A 23344-nucleotide genomic window follows, 5' to 3' on the forward strand; every position below is an offset into this window, starting at 1 on the left:
GGTTAAGGTTAGGGTTCGGATCAGGGTTAGGGTTAGGCTTAGTGTTATGGTTCAGCTTAGGGTTAGGCGTAGGGTTATGGTTATTATTAGGGTTAGGCTTAAGTTTAGGATTAGGGTTAGTGTTAAGGGTAAGGTTTAGGGTTAAGTGTTAGGGATGGGTTTAGGATAAGGGATAGGGCTAGGGTATGGATAAGGGTTAGTGTTGGGCTTAAGGTTAAGGTTAGGGATAGGCTTAAGTTTAGGATTAGAGTTAGGGTTAAAGTTTGGGTCAGGGTTAGACCCCGGAACAACTCCTAAGAACCTACACTCATAGAAATGATTTGTTCGCCTTGTTGGCGCAATTCAAAAGTTTCATTTTCTGAGTTGTAACAACTCAATAAAGTAAGTGCAAATGAGTGCGACCAACATAATGATATCGAGTCAGCGTTACTCAAAATTGTACGCGTTGGCATTACTCGGAAAGTTGACGCAACGACTTACATCGACTTACATCAACTACTGAGTAATGCCAACGAACAATTTCTATGAGTGTAGGGTTAGGGTAAGGCTTAGGGTTAGGGTTAATGTTAGGGTTAGGCTTAGGGTTATAGGTTATGGGGTCTCCCCATCAGTCCGATACACCGTTAGGTTTAGGGTTAGTATTAGTAATCCTAAAAATTAGTACTGACTGTTGTTCAGACTGACGGTGTTTCGGACTGACGGGTGTACCCTGGTTATGGTTAGGGTTATGCTTAAGTTTAGGATTATGGTTCGGGTCCGGGTTAGGGTTAGACGCCTAAATAACTCTTAAGAACCCAGGGTTAGGGCAAGGCTTAGGGTTAGGGTTAGGCTTCGGTTTAAAATTAGGGTTAGGGTTAGGCTTCGTGTTAGTTTAGGATTAGGGTAAGGTTTAGGGTTAAGGTTAGGGATAGGATTAGGCTTAAGTTCAGGATTAGGGTTAGGGTTAGGTTTAAGGTTAGGGGTCGGGTTCGGGTCAGGGTTAGGCACCGGAACAACTCCTAAGAACCTACGGAACCTATGGGCCTCATGGAAGAACAGAGGATACCTTAAAACATCCACTGAATGAGTAACCCAGGCAAAAGAAGAAATAAAACAAACAAACAAACAAACGGTTAGAGTAATGCTTAGGGTTAGTGTTAGGCTTCGGTTTAGGTTTAGGCTTAGGGTTAGTTTAGCGTTTGGTTTAGGGTTAGTTTAGGCTTATGGTTAGATTTACGGTTAGGGTTAGGAGCATGGTTAAGGTTCGTATTAGGGTTAGGGTTCGGGTTTGGGTCATGGTTAGAGTTAAGGTTTGACGCCGGAACAACTTTTAAGAACATTAACCTGTTCTCGAAACTTGAACTTAATACTGATTGCTAGTGCATTAGAAAAGGTGCTAGGCCTATGGGCACAATTATACCCGATGGTCCTGAGGACTAAGACGCCGGAACAACTCCCGAGATCCTGTTCTCGAAACTTACCCTTAATACGGATTGCTAGTGCCTTATACTAGGTGCTATGGGATTAAGACGTCGGAACAACTCCTAAGAACCAGTTCTTAAAACTCGGCTAGTTCTTTATGCTAAGTGCTATAGGCACAATTAGACCCGGCGGTCTCGAGGATTAAGACGCTGGAACAACTCCTAAGAACCTGTTCTCAAAATTGCCCTTAATACTGATTAGGCTACTAGTGTCTTATACTAGATGATATAGGCACAATTTGACTCGGTGGTCCCGAAGATTACGACACCTGAACCTGTTCTCAAAACTTACCCGTCATACTGATAGCCAATGCATTATTAAAGATGCTATATGCTAAATTAGACCCGATGCTCCCGAAAATTAAGACGCCGGAACAACTCTTAAGAACCTGTTCTCAAAATTTACCCTTATTGCTAGTGCCTTATACCAGGTTCTAGTATAAAGGGCAAGTCAGTTTTGAGAACAGGGTCTTAGGAGTTGTTCCGCCGTCTTAATCTTCGGGAGCAGTTGTTCCGGCGTCTAACCCTAACCCTAACCATTACCTGACCCCGAACCCTAACACTAACCTTAACCCTAACCCTAACCCGAAGCCTAATCTTAACCCTGGTCCTAAGCCGAACCCTAATCCGAACCCAAATCCTAACCCAAACCTTAACCTTGACGTTAATCCTAACCTAAGCCTAATCCTAAGAATAACCTAGGGACTATCGTCTTAATCCTCGGGAGCAGATGTTCCGGTGTCTAACCCTAAAGCTGACCTGAACCCGAACCCTTACCCTAATCCTAACCATGACCCTAAGCCGAACCATAATCCTAACCCAAATCCTAACTATAACCCTAACTTTAACCCTGAACCTAATCCTAACCCTAATCCTAACCCTAACATAGGGACCATCGGATATAATTTATGCCTATATCATCTAGTATAAGGCACTAGCAATCAGTATTAGTGGTAAGCAGTGGCGGCCTCTATGATTTGCAAAAAAAGAGCTAAAAGGAAGGAAAAAGAGAAAGAGAAGAAGGAGAGAAAAAAGGGAGGGGAGAGAAAAAGAGGAATGGGCACATTTTGACATTTTCTGACTGAAAAAGCATAAAAAACTTTTTTTTTCGCTCGCAACGTTCGCAAAGTGGACCTTTTCGGCTTTTAGTGATAGAGGGAGGGGCGACTACCTCCCGCCTGCGCTCCTGATTAAAATATTTCCAACTTCCAGACACCCCCATTCATATCATTTTATCGTGCTTATATATAAAAACTGGCATATCATATACAATGCAACTTATAGGCCTATACCGCGTTGCGACTATAGGCGTAGATCCCGGGGTGTGAGTTTTGGTGGCCCCCAATATTTTGATAGGGTAGATGGTCCATACAATCATTCCCCAATGTTAACGCCTGTATGTGGGGTTCTGACCAAAGTAACCTCAGATTTGGCCATTTTAGCCTAAAAAGTGACGATTTTTGCGCGCTTCGCGCGACTTTATTAAACTTTTCCACCATCACCAGTTTAGCTTCAATATCGCAATTTTTCGCGCACTTCGTGCACAGTTGTACCATGAACTAATTATTCTGTTGCCAAAATGGTGCATCAAATGGCTTCATTTGTGCTTTCATTTTGATTTTTTTTTCCAAATTCTCAGGGGGCACATCCCCCCTCAGACATCCCCCTGCGTCGCGTAAGCCCGACGGGCAGCGCTGTCGCGCCGAATAACAAATTTCACAAATTGTATTCCCCCCTATCAAAATACCCTGGCGCCGCCCCTGGTGGCAAGTTTTGGGAACAGGTTCTATAGGAGTTGTTCAGCGTTTTAATTATCGGGAGCATCGGGTTTAATGTTCATGTGTTTTTTTAGATTCGGACTGATGACGTGCTTTTCAGATTCGGACTAACGACGTGTTTTTCAGATTCGAACTGATGACGTGCTTTTTAGATTCGGACTGACGACGTGCTTTTCAGATTCTGACTAACGACGTGTTTTTCAGATTCGGACTAAAGACGTGTTTTCAGATTCGGACTAACGACGTTTCGGAGTGAAGACGTTTCGGACTGAAGACGTTTCGAACTAAAATAGTGCATTTCATTTTCGGACTGATGATTGTTCGGACTGAGTACGTTTCGGACTGAAGACGTTTCGGACTGATGCGGGCACCCCATCGGGTCATTGCACTGACATGTAAACAGAAAAAGTTTTCCGCAAATGAACTGCGCGCTGATTCCAAAGACCCAAAAAGCTAGTTTTGATTTTCACATTTTTGCACCTTTCCGATGAGCTTTTTCAAAAATTCATTGAACTTTAATATTTTCAACAAAAATAATATAAACTTATTTGCTCCATATGAGCCCTTTAAATATATCACAATTTTTACATTGGATTTCAAAATCTTTACTTTTAAAATGCAGTAAAAGATATCCACAGCAAGCTGCAAGGCGCCGCTAATTAGTGTACTGCTTTTCGAGTGAGTGTACTGGAAACAAAACCCTCGTTTTACCTGAAAACAAATCGATTTTCTTGTAATAGAAACATCATATGGGGTACTAGAGCATGCACAAATCGTAATAATGTGTAGAATATAGAAACTCTGTGTGTATCTCATATGATAGTCATGGTATGCTTAGCTTGAGTCGCTCGGCCTATCTCGAACAAAATCGCGATGCGTAGCTGTTGAAAAACGAGAGGAGTCGCTGTACTATCACGGCAATTTTTGACATGCGTGGTACCGTATAGTGTTTATCTACGCCATTGTATTTGGTAATGGCGTCGTTCGGAGGAAAATTACACTTGTGAAATTTAAACATAATATGGATGACAGATTGTAAGTACTCTATTACGTGAACATGGTGATCCAACGGCCGCTATAAACGTGCCCATTTTTAGCTGACCTTGTTATATAACTAATGAAATATAAATAAAATCAGACTTAAAATCACCATATCTGCCAATGCTGCACATGTCTCAAAATATAAGCCCGAGTTTCTTCACAGAAATATTGCAAAATATTGGTACAGGGTGTCCCAGAATGATCTATACCGTGTTTGAAAAAAAAATCTTTAAAATATATAGTCAACAGTGTATCTAATTTTGATGAGTGCAATACAATGACACACATGTTGCCTACTTATTCTGTGATTTTCATGGAAATAGCTTGATGTGTTTTGGCGTGACATTGATATTACTGAAAATGGACAAAAACTGCAGTTGTGTGATTTACAGCGCAAAGGCATCATAACACATGGATGCTTTATCACCATCGTCCAGCCGTTGAAATCCTACATTGCATTATAGGAAATGAATCAAATTTGGCACATTTGTAGAGCGTACAACGCTGAACAATTCTTGATATGGAATTATGTGAAACATTTCAATATGACTTCAGATATTTAGGTTAAAAAATATGCTTTTTATGTAATTTTTACCACAATTTTTACCCAAAAATGTCATTATTACAGAGAATATAACTTCCACAAGGATCCCTACAGTCAATTTTAATCTTCTCCATTACGTAGCTATCGGGTTGCCAATATACTGTGGACATTAATAAATTCTACGACACTAAGGACAAACATTCTCCATACTTTCATGTCAAATCCATGTTCGCCGGCATTTAAAATGACAAAACTCAGACACTGCAATAATTATCTTCAAAACTGCCAACAAAGAAACAATATAGTATAAGATCGCTCACGCGTAACAAATCCTTTACAAGGATTACTTCGTAACATCATAAATATTCGATAGATATCGACTATTCAGGCAATTTAGGACAAAAGTACCTGTATAACATTTTACAATTACATTTTGCTGAACAGTTAGTAATTTTACAGATTTTCAAAATAAGTTGTTTTGTAAAAACCCTAAATTCACCATTTTTACGCAATGTCCTGTAACTTCTATGAGAAACATCAAATTTCAAAAATCTAAAATTTCTAAGAAAGCTACATATTTGTAGATTGTAGAATGTAAAACAATACTACCATTAATAATGCCCTTCCTACCTAGAAAAATTCAACTTTCCCGGTATAGATCATTCTGGGACACCCTGTACATACTATTGCCTCAAAGGTTACATATGCTTGTATTAACATATTCAAGAAAGTCTTGCCAGTTTAAAACAAAGTTTGGCATACGAGAAGTTGAGTGTAAAATGTGTGTTTTCTAGAACATATAATTTATATTTGCGAGACCCAAAGGTCAAAATTATACAGGCAGGATGTAACTTTGGGTGTTTGATATATGTCTACAGTTTGGTAGGAAAATCGGGCAAAAGCAAATCTATGAAAAAATGGTAAAAAACACACCAGCGAGTGGCCCAATCGATAATCAAATGAATGCACTCCCAGAGAAAATCTGTTGAAGCCAAAAACAAGAAAAATAATCGGTAGGCCGTCCCCTATCCGATGCACTATAATGTTTTTGTTTCCTATAATTATTTGTTGGCAAATTTGGGTACTGAATATGGCAAACCCATCCCATTTCCCTCCAAAATTCTGAGAAAAGAGAATGTATCATTAAATGACTGAGTGAGCCTTGCACAACAAAAGATATCGGTTGTCGTGCGTAGAGACTGAATAGTGACAATCTACCACACATTGGCTGTAATGTCGTAAGACCTTTTTTAGATATGGTCCATTGAACCTCACAACAAACAAAACAAAAAAACCACAGGATTCCCCGAATTATATTCACTAATTGTTTGCTACCTTGAAAACAAGCAGAAAGGGATGTAACACTAGTGGAAGTTTTGGATGAGAAAACGGACATTTTGATGAGAATCGGCCAAAATGGTGAGAATTTAATTTTCTCATTCTCTTGGATGAGAAACTTCCTGGTGTGTGTGTCAATCATTATTGTCTTATTAAAACTGGTGACAATTGCTAATCCCCGATTATTATTTTCTCATCCAAAAGAATGAGAAAATTAAATTCTCACCATTTTGGCCGTTTCTCATCAATATGTCCGTTTTCTTATCCAAAACTTCCACTAGTGTTATCTGACAATTGCTATATTGCCCATATTCATGACATTTAAAGATGTCCGGATCTATGTGTGTCTTTATTACAATTTAAAAAAACCAATCAATTATCATGCCATAGATAAATTAGGGTTTTAAAACTTATTTTCGTGTTTCACAATGTCAATTGTCATGAATATAGAAGAAAAATTTAATGGTTTGAATAAGTCACACACAAAAAAAAGAAAAAAAAAGTGAAACTGTTGGGGCTCGAACCACTAGCCTTTCGTTTCACCGTCTGAAGTACTGTCCATTACACCACGCTGTCATGTTGAAATAATTACGGGATTCCGTGATATATGGGTGCGCATTGCATTCTCGTGATTATGAAAATGGTAAATCTCGACAGACGATTTACATTTGCTAAAATCAGTAAAATGTAAATAATGTTAGAGCTAACAAAACGTAAAATAGTAAAATTAGATGTAGTTTTGAACAAGCTTTCAAACAAAACACTTTCCAAATAAAAGTTGACACCAAATCGGCCTAAATTATGAATTTTGTCAACGGTTTACCATTTTTAAATTAAAGAAACTCCTTGTATTAATATTCAGTATTAGACTATGGTAAACCGTCAAATCACTATGTGATTCAATGGGACGATTTACATCGCACTTTACCATTTCACGCAAATAAAATGATCAATTTTAAAGATATTTCTGCATGAGTAGGCCTACTTCATGAGCGTACTAATGCGATTTTTTTATTGGTTCGTTTTGTTTTTGTTTGTTTTTTTGCTTTGGGGGAGGGCGTTGATCTGAAAAAGGTGAAAAAGGTCGTTTTTGACTATATTGCCCTGCACTGCAGCGTTCACGCGATACATATCCACTGAACTATATCATGCTGATCACTCACATCTGTAAGATTAGTAATGTTTGAAAAGAGCGCTATTGTATTCAATCTATGATTGTAGACATACACAGGTGATGGGTGCAACCTGCTTGTAGTGCAGGGCGATATAGTCAAAATTGATACAATAAGTTGTTTTATTTTATATCCACATCATAGCTTATGCATTAACTAATATTCATTGAAAATTTGGAGTATAATTCTATCAAGTAGTTTTAAAGTTACAGCCAAAAGTTTAAAATCAGATGTTAATTTTAGCGATTGCCTCATACAATCCCCGAAATATGTCTTGAAACATTAAAGCGTCTTTAGGGAAAATAAGTCCCCACTCCCCGTGCAATGTTGAAACGTGCAAATGTGTTCAGCGTGTCTCCAAAGTGTCGCAACATTGAATGATGGGGGTGGGGAAGGGGCAAGTGTTAATTAATGGCCCAGCTTTCTTCTAATTCCAAATATTGAACATTTTTATCCACATTAAAAATACACTTTTGATTTCATTCAAGATGCCTAAAGCGTTTCAAGGGCATTTTTCGGGGATTGTCTGAGGCAATCGCTAAAATTAACATCTGATTTTAATCTTTTGGCTATAACTTTAAAACTACTTGAAAGAATCACTCCAAATTTTCAATGTATATTAGTTAGTGCATAAGCTATGATGTGGATATAAAATAAAACAACTAATTGTATCAATTTTGACTATATCGCCCTGCACTACAAGCAGGTTGCACCCATCACCTGTGTATGTCTACAATCATAGATTGAATACAATAGCGCTCTTTTCATACATACTAATCTTACAGATGTGAGTGATCAGCATGATATAGTTCAATGCATAGGTACCGCGTGAAAAAATGTCCATGACTATTTATTAATAGATAGGCTATGATGTGGGCACAAAATAAAACAACTAATCTTTTATTTAGATAGTGGTCAAATAATTCTTTTGTACTGCATCCATTTGCATATCTTCTGGAGCGTGCCTATTGAGGAGATGATTTGAACTAATGACCTTATGTGCAAGCACTCTATAAGTAAATACTTATGAAAACGTATGAAACTTGAACGTGGGGTGTGTGGGGGAGGGGGGGGTTACACGATAATCGATTATCGATTTTCCTCCACCACCCTCAACCACACAAATATAACCCCCCCCCCCCTAATCATCCTTAGCGACTGCGATTGAACATGACAGTCTGTGATCATCATTTCCGTGTTAGGTTTTAGAATTTAATTGAATATTGACAATTAATTGATCATTGATTGTCGGTTATCGACTGTCTATTACCCCCCTCCCACCACCACCAACAACTCAAACACTGCTTAACAACGACATCTACCGGCGTGGCGTGTTAAATAAAGACTGTGATCACGAACTCCTACACTAGTGGAAGTTTTGGATGAGAAAACGGACATTTTGATGAGAATCGGCCAAAATGGTGAGAATTTAATTTTCTCATTCTCTTGGATGAGAAACTTCCTGGTGTGTGTGTCAATCATTATTGTCTTATTAAAACTGGTGACAATTGCTAATCCCCGATTATTATTTTCTCATCCAAAAGAATGAGAAAATTAAATTCTCACCATTTTGGCCGTTTCTCATCAAAATGTCCGTTTTCTCATCCAAAACTTCCACTAGTGTAATGTACCATTGTAAAGCTTATTGTAAAGTGCAATATCTAAACAAAAATACCGGTGCCATTAAGCAGTATTCAGACTTTTTATTGTACGTAAAATATTGTATGCAACATATCTACGTTGTTTAATCTTTTGCCATTCTATTTCCAGTAATGTTTACGTTCTAACGAGTGTTTGATGACGTAAAATCGATAATATATTTCTACTAGATATTATATGTAACATATTATCGATTTTTCGTCATGAAACATTCGTTAGAACTTAAACATTACTGGAAATAGAATGGCAAAGAATTAAATAACGTAAATATGTTGCATACAATATTGTACGTCTAATACTCGGAGTCTGTGGAGCGCTTTAAGCCTATTTAAGGTGGACAGTCACATTAAAATATACACAAGAAAAGCTGATTAAAACATAATATTGTTATCACAAAATATTATTAAGTATAATTCACACTTTGTATATTCATATTACAAATTTAGACACGATTATTATGATCCGTGCATTTGAGCAGTATGGGTATTTCGCAACTCTTGAATTTTCAAAGTAATATTTTCTGATATACAACTTATTGTTTTTACTTCCGTTTTTACAATGGAATCGTCAAATCACCACGCAGCTGCTATCTTTAAATATTCAGTTGTGCATTAAATGTTAATTATCACAAACCTGTTTCATTACATAAAACAAAACAAACCGAAGAAACAAGTAATTTATAACTAATAATATATTACAAGGTAATAAATTAAAATCCAAATCCAATAAACCCTATAGCAATTGGGTACACACGTGTACGTGTGTGACTTATCATAGAAATAGCAGATTACTCCAGTGAAAATACTTTTGTATGACCTTTGACCTCCGGTTGGTCATGTCGTCGGTCGCAACACATAGTGGCGTACGTGAAGGACAAAATGCGTTTACGAGCAAAACGTTTTTGAAGGATATGCTACCAGTAAATGAGTCGATACTCGTACTCCTCTACTGATATCTCTCAGTTGCCCGATTCCATTTGAAATGGAAGTTTAAGGTTCAAACTATTAAATTGTATCTTTAATAGTTAACAAGGAAGAACTACTATAGGATAATAGCTAGCTCGAAACCTATACGCCACTATGTGAAACGGAAAATTTGGAAAATCGCTCTACGCCACTATGTGTTAATGTTGCGACCGACGATGTGATATTTGTGCCACCAGCCTATTATTGCTCTAGTGACCAAGTGGTATCGCTCTACCTATGACCTCAACCTAAATTAAATAAACGTTTTATGATCTAAAATTCTATGTGCACCGTTAATAATAGTAATAAACAGAAATGAGATTAACTATGAATCCTGTGACAACATTCTTGTTTGAGTCATACAAAACATCATCGACAATAATAATACAAATAATGACACTAAACTATGGAATTGGCAAATTATTTCGCTCGGGATTTCGCATTTTCCACCACAAGCAACGGGAAAAGCACACTTCAGCAACCGTCAGTTTGGGTGTAAATATGACCAGATCTGATCCAATCAAGCTATCAAAGTCTGCAATACTGAAATTGAGATATAGGCAAAAAGTGTGGAGAAAAAACCGATAAACACATAAGAAAATTGATATTCACAACTTTGCAACCAAGTATTCAAGACACCTGGATATTCAGCATCAGTAAGTTTAGGTACTGAGCAAGTTAGCAATGGTAGTAACTCAATTTTCAAAATTACCTACTTTGGCCTGAGTGGATCAGTTCGGCTTACTAAATGATATGTATAAAAATGTTATCTAGCTTCAAAAAGGTTACCTCTTATAACTCAAACGTTTCAGCTAGGTAAATCTGAGACGTTCAAGTTAGTCCACGGTCGCGAAAATTGACTCTTGAATGTGAAGCTTCGCAGTAAAGTGATAAGTTCTCCCTCTAGTACATGTTTTATTAATGATGCATATGTCACAACGGATCAAAGGGTGAAAATAAAATAAAGTAAACATGGATTAATTTTCAAAATGCCTCAATTGTAGTCTCAAATTATCCGTCTTGACAAAAAAAATGTATAGTTTGACTTATCAATAGCGTCTAGATTTAATTATACAATAGAATTGTTGGATCTCCTTGTAAGATCTTTGACCCAAATAATTCAATTTACCCAAGGGTGCCCAAGTGACACGGCGGAATCTGAATCCTGGTTTATTACTTAAAGCTAACAAATTGCATTAGTTTGTAACTTCATGCTCACACTTTGTTTTCAATAATCTGTGTCTCTGACTATGGCTTAATACCTCTTGCGAGAACAGCTAAGCTGTCAAATCAATACACAGACCATGGACGAAAGAGATAACAGCGAGTAGTCAAAGTCTTAGCATCACCCGATAATGAGGGCCAATTGTTCCACAAAATGCGACAGGCGAAGCTCTATCGCGTATACGCGAAGGCACGCAACGCTGCTAGACATGGTACGATGGAAAGCTATGGAACAATCGGCAATCATAAATGCGAGAATTCACAGCATTCAATGCACGGGGACTTTGACTTTTGATACATAGTCTATAGTAGATCGTGACACAAACATATACAATTAACGCATGCGCATGGCTCACAACCAATTTCTGGGATGTATTTAGTGATTCAATACCACTAGCATCGAGCAAGCAATTTCGCAATTAGCTTTTTCGCAACTTTGTCTCTGGTTAACGATCAAGAATCAGGCGCGAATATGTTGGGACACGTTATGTGCAATTTTCCCCACTACCCTCTATCAATGTTGAGTGATGAATGGAGTGGCGAATGATTTTTTACTACAGTCGGCACAGTTCCTGAATCATGACCCAAGTGAGTCATGAAGCAGAAATAACCAAGTTATGCAACTAACAAGATAGAAGGTACGTGTACATATTCAAAATTAGCAACCCCATTGGTTTATACATATTTATGCGTATCATGTGCACAAGACCTTAAAAATGGCAAGTGTCCCAGCAAATTTCGCACAAGATTGAATATACAAACACATATAAGTAGTGTATTTCAGTTATTCCGAAGAATCAGAAACTTACATGTAGTCATTTGTTAATAATTTGGTATGTTTCTATTACACAGAACATTATACTTCATACTCAGATTCTCTATTAATGCAGCCCTGATATTCCATAATATCTTAATAATACATATCAGCTATTTTTAAATATAATTTATGTACAAATAATATAAATAGTGGACAATGACAAAAGCTAGTGTGTACATTAACTAGCATCGAGCAAGCAATTTCGCAATTAGCTTTTTCGCAACTTTGTCTCTGGTTAACGATCAGGAATCAGGCGCGAATATGTTGGGACACGTTATGTGGAATTTTCCCCACTACCCTCTATCAATGTTGAGTGATGAATGGAGTGGCGAATGATTTTTTACTACAGTCGGCACTGAATCGTGACCCAAGTGAGTCATTAAGCAGAAATAACTTATGCAACTAACAAGATAGAAGGTACATGTACATATTCAAAATTAGCAACCCCATTGGTTTATACACATTTATGCGTATCATGTGTGCACTGTCATGTGTGCACATTACAGTAACCAACATTGCTAGGAGTAAGGACATAATCGTAGACTATAAAACATGATATTATTCCCAATTTACACTTAATTATTGTGCACAAGACCTTAAAAATGGCAGGTGTCCCAACAAATTTCGCACAATATTGAATATACAAACACATATAAGTAGTGTATTTCAGTTATTCCGAAGAATCAGAAACTTACATGTAGTCATTTGTTAATAATTTGGTATGTTTCTATTACACAGAACATTATACTTCATACTCAGATTCTCTATTAATGCAGCCCTGATATTCCATAATATCTTAATAATACATATCAGCTATTTTTAAATATAATTTATGTACAAATAATATAAATAGTGGACAATGACAAAAGCTAGTGTGTACATTAACTTGGCGCTTTTCGTGGGAAAAAACGAGAGAAAAATTTAGGCAAAAAGAAAAAATTATATGGCTCAGAGCTTGAGAAGATTCAAACATTTAATTCGGAAAGCCTTTTGTCCTTCCTTTTCCTGACTAAAACAAAGTCAAAATTATTTTGAGAAGCTCGAAAATTTCCAGATTTCAAGTCGGAATTAGCATGCCATTCAAAAATTTTCAAAGCCATTGTTTTTTGTTATTTCATCACTGGGCGGGGAAAACCTCATAATTATACACTTTTTGCCCTTGAACATGGATGAAGCAAAACATTCAATATAAAGTCTACACCTACAAGGCTTTATCCATTTTCAAGGGCCAAAAGTAAATATGAGGTGTTTCCTGCGTGTACTTTAGGCCATGGATGAAACAAGCTCTTCAATATAATGTCTACAGCTACAAGGCTTGATGATGTTCAAGGGCCAAAAGTACATGAGGTTTTTCCTGCCCAGTGACGTTATGTAAACCTATTATATCAGACACCTCTGCAAAGCCACATCTCGTGATTGTCATGGCAAAGAAATCCCGGGGAAAAATACTGGACAAAATTAGCACATTACACAATTTAAATTTTGAGTAAAAATCAAAATATCGAAATCATGCTGCCATGGAAAATCTTCATATTCACGTCAGATATACGACTCGTTAGGTTTGTTTATGTTGAGGGCACTTTTTTTTATTATCAGAAACGTGTAAATATTTTGTGATTTGCAGTTACATTGAAATAACAACTTTGAAGTGATGCATCTGTTTATCTCTGATTAATTAATTGTGTTAAATAATTTTCATGGATGCCAACGTTTTTGTCAAATATTAACGAGTAAGCCTTATTGTTGATGCAATTCCTGCAAGAAATCAATGCCTTTAAAGCATAGTTTTACAGATATTTTAAAGAATAGCTAATTTCGCCTAGAAAAATGGGCATCGCAAAAGAAGTGTGCGCGATAGCTCCAAAACATACTATTTTTGTTGGCCTTATCATTCCGAGATTGGAACACGAACAAGGTCAAAACAAACTTAATCAAAAACGACGAAGGCTATTTCATTTGAAAAGCTTATACCGGTTATGGAAGAATTTAAAAAGGGGTAAGGTGTGGAAGATTTTGGAATTACAAAAATATAATTTTATGTGCCAAACTGTTCATTCCACATGCTAAACAGTGGCAGCATTGCAGGGGGGGCCTTAAAAACCAACAAATTACTGATATTTTACCTTTTACTGCAATTTTACGCACAATTTGTTGATTTTGCCTCCCCCTTGAAATTCACCTTTTCCCCTACTCCCCCCCTCCCCCCAAAAATCCCGTTGCCGCCACTCTTGATAAATTACAGGTTTTTTCAGCTACAATTTAATATGAAACTAACAACATTTTCCTTCTATATATGAAGAGCTTTGTTGCAAAACCCCTTACATCCACTTTTGACTTTTTGAGAAAAACAGCTTTTTTTAATTGTGCAAGTATTACTTGTTCGATTTGATTCAATTTGGGATTGGATAAAGTGTTGATGAATAGAAACTAAAAGAATAGGTTTGGGACAATTTTCAAGGCTTCCTATTTATTTTATTATTTCTTTTATATCGCACCTTTTGTGGATGTAAGGGTTTTGCAACAAAATAAATTTACCCTTTTCTAGAAACCACCTTTGCAATCAAATTTGAGCCCATTTCTTTGCACTACATTATGTAACTTGACTAATGCTTTGAAAATCAAAAAGAAAAATTGAAATATCTCATTTACTTTTTTAATTATGAATTTTTAATTAAATTCGGGAAAATGGCATTTTTTGGGTATTTACGAAGCTACACCTTTTGTTAATTAAAATGATTTTTTCAAACATAGTGACCCAAAAACAGTTCCTTTTGGTTTTAATAGGTAAAGAACATTCCAGGCTACCATTATACATCAAAAATTTAAAACAAAACAATTCTATATTCATTTTAAGTTCAGATTTCCGGAAATTCCCTAAGATTTCCCAAACGGGAAATATGCGATAACTCCGTAAGGGAAGGTAGTATGAAGGTCAAACAACCACCAAAAAGTGGATGTAAGGGGTTTTGAAACAAAGCTCTTCATATATTGAACATAAGCTGGCAGTGGTGCATTTTCCACATGGTGCGTGTATATTTCAAATGGAACACCAAAAATGGATGAATGCATTCAAGTGAACATTAAATAGCTACATACAATCATGTCAGTTTATGTTCTCTTTTCTTAACTGCACAGAAGCTGAACATTTCGAATATTTCCAACCATTCCAATGCTAGTACAGAAAATCTTCTTCTTGAGTATTCCCGTTGTAATAGTCCATTATCCCAAGCGGTGGATCCCCAACAGCCATCAGCTGTCAGTGGTAGAAATAATGCATAAGGATTTGGAGAAAAAAAAGCAACAGTAATAATCAGTTGATATTGGGTTTTGTCTGGTATCGGTGATATGTATTATATACCTATTATAATACATTCATGTAATTTATTCATGCCTTGACGACGGGCATAGTTAACTCGCCCGATGCCCATTGCCAAGGGCCGCTCAATGCGATGGGCAGTATTCCAAAAAAGCGATGCCCAGTGCTGTCAGATCAGACAGTGCCAGATGACGAAATCTTTGCCGAGAATCGTTTTTACGGTATAGAAACAAATTTCGACTGCTTTATATTCAGGGTACTGATAAATTGTTTCAAACTGGTATATAAGAAGTTTTATTGCACTAATAATAGGAAAACAGACAAGCTAGTCAGTCGATGCCTATTGTTAAACAAGACCCACTCAGTCACTTAATTAGGCGCTTGAAACAATCGAATTCGGTTTTGAAATAGGCAAATTTTTTAGTTACACTTGTTCACTTCATAATTAATTTTCTTGGTCAAATGAAGAGCAATAATTTTCATTTCTTCGGCAAATGTCAGAAGAAAACTATTATGCTTGGTACTATATATTTGTTTCAAACCCTGGTGTTACACTTAGGTGTTAAATTTAGGCTTCTAGTGTAATATTTTCGATTTACACAGGCTTCATTTTGTCCCGCAAGCTTTTTCTGGGGTCAACGTGTTTGCATTTCAAAGTAACATAATTCGCTAACGAAATATATTTCCAAACTTTCTAAAGAACATCATATAAAGCTATGTCATAGTTTTGTCAGAATTTCGGTTTTGATTGCACCATTTTTCAATTCTGACTACCAATTTTGTCAAAATCAACTCGCGAATGTACCCATGGATGGATGATTTTGCAAGCCACAATACAAATATCGATTATTTCCGCTGGTTAGAAATGAAGTACTGTTTGGACATTTTGGCAGTCGCAAGTGGAAAAAGGTGAAGTCAAAACTATAATATATAGACCAACACGATGTGCCTTACAGAGGTGGGAAATATTTTTAAGGGAATTATATTAGTTTAAAACGCTAAAACGTTAATTCCGAAAAAAGCTCACGGGCGGAGTTAAAGCCTATAAAAATCCAAAATCTTACACTAAAAGACACAATTTCATGCCTAATTTTAACACCAGGATTTATAAAAAATGTATATCCAAGCACTGCGTTTTTAACTGACATTACTGAAGGAAACAAAATTATTTCTTTATATTGACAGAGAAAATTAATTTCATTGCAAAAAGGTGTATCTCTGAATTGTGCTGATTTCAACATCGATCGACTTTTAGCGCGACTATGCATAACAAAAGAAGCTGTGACCATCGTTCTGAGTGCAGAAGCATACTATAAATACAATGCGTGGAGATTCAATGACCTGGTAGAATATCAAACCGCTAACAGTGAACAGGAGACCGTGAGGTCTCCAATAGGGATTAAATAAAGAGTGACTTCTTAATTTATTTGCGCACGCCATACAAACTAGACATCAATTTCAATGACAGCGAATCACGGAATTTAAGCATAAACATAGAATTCATGTAAAAACGACTATTTAAAAAAAAAAAAAACTCTCAAATGACTTAAGGTGGTACTACACCCCTTGATAAATTTGTGACTCTTTTTGCATTTTTCTCAAAAAATAATAACACACTAGTTTGTAAGAATATTCGCGGCTCACGCCGCTCAAGTAAATACTACTAAATTCTTGGAGATCCTAATTGATCTATCTATATACCTACTTTTTACTGTATTTGCCACCATCAGTATACCAATTTTTCACAAAAAACACCCAAATGTGCCCTAATTAGGCGCTTTTAGGGGTACTTTTGCCAGAATGCGCCCAATTGGGCGCATTGGTTTCCACTGAAAACCCACCCATCGATATACCAAAATTGCTAAAAAGGTACCCCAAAACCGTGGCACAATCTTGTATACCTTCAACCAGGGAGAACCCCCTCCGGGGTTCCTCATTTCTTAACATATGAACCACTTGTCTTGAATCACTGAAATTTCAGTGAAGTAATTGGATTCCTTACCCCTATAATATACATAACTTTTGTTACCAGTGTGTAGTTATTTTTTGAGAAAAATGCAAAATTAGTCACAAACTTTATCAGTGAGTGTAGTACCACCTTAAACTAATTGGAGATCCATCATTTGCCTTACAAGGATGGCCGTTAGTGAAACCAACCATATCTTTTTAAAATATTTGCTCTTGCAAATTTAATAGCTATGTTAAAATTGACATTTTCTTTCTTATTTAGCAGACATTTGGTGAATATTGCATTTTTGTGGTCTTTTACACGTTTTTTCATAGTCAAAAATTTTTGGGGAAATGTTTGTACTGAAAATATTTTGGTATCACTGGGTAGAGAATACGTAGCTATACCTTGGTATAAAATAACAGTATAACTTTTAATATAGTTTGTATTATTTGACGAGGTATTTTGGAGGTACAGGTAGTGGCTAAATATTACCGTTTTATTCGGTAGTTTCATTGCTGATATTAACAGTGAAATCGCCGATCTTCTTTTAATTTTGAGTAGCAATGACTAACGGATATTCCTCATGAAACAATCATGTGAATTAGACAATATTAGACTGCTTTCGTTGTTGAAACATTATCTAATTCCTAATTAGCACTTGGGCATGTTAGTACATTGAAAGGTCAACCCAGGTTAAATAAGAATGAATTAAAATAAATTAAGTGTTTGACTTTCCCCATATTAATTACGTAGTACGTTTACCCACCTGTAGTGATGGCAATTCTGGTGTCAGCTGCGATGTATCGAATGTCGATTCAAAAACATCCGGGAACCTGAATTCTGTGAAACGGACTGGTTCCGGGTCAATGATCACGGGAAGTGGTCTATTCACGCGTCTTCGCTTGCACATTAAGAACCAGCATAATATTAGACCCATGACGGCAAGTACAAGCAGAATATCCATAATTATAAGACCCCAATTGAGACCAGATAACTGGTTAGTTTGAGAGTTGTTTGTTTCATCGTCTAAAATACAAAAAAATAAAAAAATAAATATATACATACATAAATAAAAGGTACGCACGAGGATGGTAAGAAATGTGGGAAAAGCGCACAAAAAACAAAATACAAAAAAAAATTAATAATAATAATATAATCTGGAGAAAGACTAACATGAAAGAAAAAGAATCATAACTCCAATCAGATTGATATATCGAAATGGGTTTTTGGTGTATCAGAGATGCCACTCACGTTCACTAAAAAAACCTGAAACTGGTCAGAAAAACCTGACAAAGCACACGAATGCAGACCCAAAAGCACCCAAACATCCTGAAATTAAATAAAAACGCGGCAATTTGGACTCGTAAAACACCTGAATCTCTGGTACATGAATAAATAAACCACACCTATTGGCTTCCGCAAACAGCAAAATACTGGCTTTTTGTGGACATTGCTTTGTTTAGTGATGAATATCAAAATAATATTAAACACCATAATTGCCTAATTGTAAGCTTAAGGTAGGCTAACTCATATGTAAACCTTACGAAATAAGATAATGTCAATTTATATGGTGTTTAATATGTCCCGATGGTATATAGTTAATGTTGTGGAAACAATTTTTAAAAAAATTCGGGTCAGTGTCTGTAAATAGAGAAAATTTTGCGGAACTGCAATATGGTGAAAACATCCTCTAGCATCCACAACATGACCATCTATCACGGCACAGTTCTTTAACCCCAATACTTTGAAAATTTTGGGACAAAAACTCATACCCTGTAACCTGATTGTTTTATTGAGTTATTGAACTATGCCATTGGGATGAGGCTATTGTGGTCCATAGTGATCTACCACTGGACCATTCTTGTTCCAAAATAACACGAATGACTGTTACTTGTATCACACTTATTTATCCCTGTCGACATGATTTCTCGCACATAAAGACGTACATTAAACATGCTATTATACTGAAACTTACACTATGGACCACAATGGCCTCATCACAATGGCAAAGTTGAATAACCTCAATTAAACAATCATAGTGCAAAATTTTACCTCAAGTTTTAGAGTATGAGTTTTTGTACCCAAAATTTCAAAGGTCATCAATGAATGTGCAAATGTATTGGGGTTAAAGAACTGTGTCTTGATAGATGAGCATGTTGTGGATCCTAGCATTCATGAAAAGTACTTTTCTCCCTTACCATTTGTTTCTTCTTGGCATCTATTTCCCCTGTAGCCAGGAGGGCACCTGAAAGTGAAATAACCGAGTTATTACATGTTTACAACAGAATATGATTAACTAACCAACATATAAACTTTAAATAGGCCCAAGAATGATTGGCTAACCTACACTTGTTGAAATTTTAAATAAGAATTCTTTTTTAAAAGCAATGAGAATTGGACAAAACTACGAGAATTGAAAAGTTTCTCATTTATATGGGACTGATTGGGGCATATTAAACTAATTATCGTGTTATATTTTCATGTTTAAAACAAGTGACATATTACACGTTCAACAGTATTTCTCATTCATTTGGATGAGAAAGCCCTGAAGAAAGCATGCTCACAGAATTAAAAGTTTCAATAAAATGAGAAAATTTTTAATTCTCATAGTTATGTCCAATTCTCATCGCTTTTGAAAGAATTCTCATTTTAAATTTCTGCTAGTGCTACAGATCAATCGTTATAAGTTGGTTTTAACACATATTTATCAGGAATTATTTGTAGCTTAGTGGTTGGAGAATGCACCCTGCACATACAAGTTACCAAGTTCTCATTCGGTAGGGCTGGAAATCCTAGGATTTTTGCCAGGGTCTATTCACTTCTGCATGTTTTGTGAGTTTGTAATTTTATATTTAGTTTGTTCTTTTACGCAATACATTTTTCATCCTCCACTTGAGTTTGTTAATTCTATATATTAAGAAATGCACTTAAAGCATTGTTGATTTCGCGGCTAGTGTGTAACTGTATCATTGGGTTATTCCATTAAAATTATCATTACCCATCTGGAAGATTTGGCTAAAGTCTTACACAGAGGGGGTATAAGTAACGTCCATTTTAAATATTCACTTCAGTTTCAAAATGATTAACCATGACCAATTACATTAAAAAAAACATATTCCCTCTGTGGAAGATATATATTTCCAAAATCTTCGACAGAGGTTGAGTGGATTTAAACTGGAATAGGCCATTGTTTCAGTGTATGATGTGTGAGGCTTTTACCTCTCTCTATCAATATAACTGGCCTCATAAAGAAACTTATAATTTTTCACAAGGTCATATCTTAAAATCCTCTCCATAAAAATGAACAAAAATTGCACACAGGAATACTTCAATACTCTACTCTAAACACATGTGGTCCCGGAAGCTGTTCTGTGTCAGTGCATTTTACTGTTGTGTCAGTTGGACAACTGCTTGGTTACTGACATGTGTTTAGAGTAGAGTATTGAAGGTATCCTGTGTGTAATTTTTGTTCATGTACAGGCGGATAATTGGAACCAAACAAAAGAAATCTGTTGGGATGTGAATTTTGGTCCAGGAAGGTGTTCCATGTCAGTGCATTTTGCTGTTGTGTCAGTTGTACAACTGCTTGGTTACTGACATGTGTTTAGAGTAGAGTATTGAATTTTTGTTCAATTTTGTGGAGAGGATTTTAAGATATGACCTTGTGAAAAATTATAAGTTTCTTTTTGAGGCCAGTTTAGTACAAAACTGAAATCGAGGAATAAGCATTAAATCAACTTAAACTTATAGGGAGCAAAAACGAAGAAAATGTTGAGGGCAAACCAAACAAATACATGCAAAAATAAACAGATAAATAATAATAGTAATAATAATAATAATAATAATAATAATAATAATAATAATAATAATAATAATAATAATAATAACCAATAGATACTTACGTGCATCCAAAGACTGTTGAGTTTCCGAAGCATTCTCCTCCGTTTAAACATTGGTTGTTTGGGCATGGAAAGGCTAAACCAATGATATAATAGTGAAAGAACAATCAAATAAAGAAATATTTAAATAAACTACGCGGGTCATTCAAAAAGTTCTACCACCATCATCACATCTCTGTTATCTTACGTGCCAGGTAATTGAAAATACCCACGATTATACTCGTACATCTAGGCTCCAAAATTGATGTTATTCGATGATAATGTGATTATTAGTTGTTTTAACAAGATATATACTTTGGTTGAAGCGAGTACACATTTCGGACATCGGAAACGGTTAAAAACTGAAGCCATAAGTTTAGTAGGCATCATATTGTAGCTTTGGATAATATAAATACAAATAATTTAAAAATGTGGTTGTCCCCTAACGGAATAAATATTTTGGTCCTATTTGAGCTCACTGACATATGCCTTGGGATTTCAAAACAATATGAGAAGAAAACTTTGAAGGGTTCAACAGAGTGACAGACACACAAATGTCGGGTTAAAGGGTATGTGAGCGTCAAGGGTATAAAAGTTTTTAATAACATTCAACAAAACGTTTTGTTCAAAACTTGCTGCAAAACATTCTAACATAATAGACTTATGTACACAACATGTTTGCCAAATTATATTTTACTATAGCATTTCGAAGTTTGGTTTAAAATGTTCTTGTATTATTATTTTTTTCAGTATAACACGTTTTAAAATAGAGTTTTCATGATTTTTATATAAACCGACATTGATATGTTATCAAAAGATTTTAGCTAAAACCAAAAACACACGCATTATCATGTTTTAAAAACATTTTGGTGACATAGCAATGGCGAAAAATTACGTTGCACGAACTTCTGTTCCCCGTCCAAAACAGACAATTCATACCGCATTATACCGTAAGACGACACGATCTTGCCTAAAACGCCTTTTCGCAAGATGATTTTTGGACGGCATTCTCCACACACAAATGAATAGGCAATCTGCCCGTTCGAATTCGCGTCGAAAAAATTCGAAATTTTTTCACTTCTTCTTGTCTATACTAGGTCAAATTGTAACCACATAAGTGGATTTTATTACATGTCGGACTCTACTTGTTCTATTTGGATACTTTGATTCCCTTCATAACACGACAAACATAACATATTTCTGCATTTTGTAATGCCTTTTTTTTCATTTTGGAACGTCATTTTTTGCTACCAACCGCAACGTATAACCGCCTTACGGGAATTCCACGATTGACCAATTCACAACAGATTTCATCCTCTAGAGGGCATACTAACTGATTTTCGACTAATGTAGCATGCGGTCGGTGTTCCCGTATCACGTTTCACGTAAATTTCCCAATATCTCTATTGGATGCATCTTAACGGGGAAATAATATGAACAGTTTGTTAATAACCTTGTATATACTTACAAAATACAAAACTGTGCACAAGACTTATTTGACTTTAACTTTAATATGAACCAATTAATATGACTTAAACCAACAAGTGCTCACCATCGAAGTCAACTTAACCTATGGAAAAAGGTCAATACTAAAGGCTATTCTGAACATCTATCGGTTTTGTTGTGCAAAGACATGATAACCAGTACTGTACTATCTGCAAGCATTAGATATTGATTAAATTATTTGAACAAAAATAAATTAACAATTTAATCACTTTCAGAAATAAAATTTAATCACTTTCAGAGATAAATCTGTAATGATTTCCACATAGATGTTGGCAACATTTAGTAATCAAAATTAGCCTTTTTTCAGACCGTTTCCGATGTACCAAATCTGTATTTACTTTAACCAACACATCTTAACATCCAAAAATCACATTTTAATCAAATAACGTTCATTTTGTAGCTACGATAAGGGATGGCTCAAGTCATTGGGTCACTAAACTGAGCCTTTTAGTGCACAGAGACAGAGAAAAAAACCTGGCTGGGACACATCCCCTTAGTAAGACGAGTTAAATGAGTTAAAACCATATTATAACATTTTCAAACAAAATAGATTAGCATTTCTTTGCCATAAAATGTTAGCTTTTACTGTCAGATATATCCCTTTTATTTTTGAGCCGAACAACTACGGCAAAGCAAAGAAAATTGGAATTTACTACCAGCGCACATGTCGCCAATACGTACCACTCCTTCGGTCA

Source organism: Amphiura filiformis, chromosome 2, assembly GCF_039555335.1.
Source record: "Amphiura filiformis chromosome 2, Afil_fr2py, whole genome shotgun sequence".
NCBI classification, from domain to species: Eukaryota; Metazoa; Echinodermata; class Ophiuroidea; order Amphilepidida; family Amphiuridae; genus Amphiura; species Amphiura filiformis.